This window comes from Eimeria mitis, genomic scaffold (genome assembly GCF_000499745.2).
Source record: "Eimeria mitis Houghton genomic scaffold, Emh_scaff473, whole genome shotgun sequence".
Classification (NCBI taxonomy): Eukaryota; Apicomplexa; class Conoidasida; order Eucoccidiorida; family Eimeriidae; genus Eimeria; species Eimeria mitis.
Window position 1 is genome coordinate 3,594 of NW_013573034.1, and position 376 is coordinate 3,969.

The following is a 376-nucleotide window of genomic DNA, read 5'->3' on the forward strand; positions in this document are numbered from 1 at the left end:
CTTCTCATGTGCGAAGGAGCCCGTTTTAATACCGCGCAGAGTTAAGATCAATGCGTGCCTTTGCGATTCCCTGCGTAAGCCGAGCTAAGTGCTCATTCTCAACCAGAGTCCACACTCTCAAGGACGATTGCAGTGTCCTTTCAACGAATTCAACTATCTCATCAATGTCTCCACTTTCCTTTATCCTTGCCTTGTCAACGTCGAATCGGTTTTTCAGCTCTCGTATTTCAGTCCATGCCCCCGACGAAGGGTCGAAAGGATACGTGAGTGCATAGCTGAGTGTACTCTCACACGCCTCAATTTCTTTTGATAATTCATACAAACATTGAAATCTTAGCAACGGAAGTCCTACCTCTGCTTTCTTCTCAACCGCCGT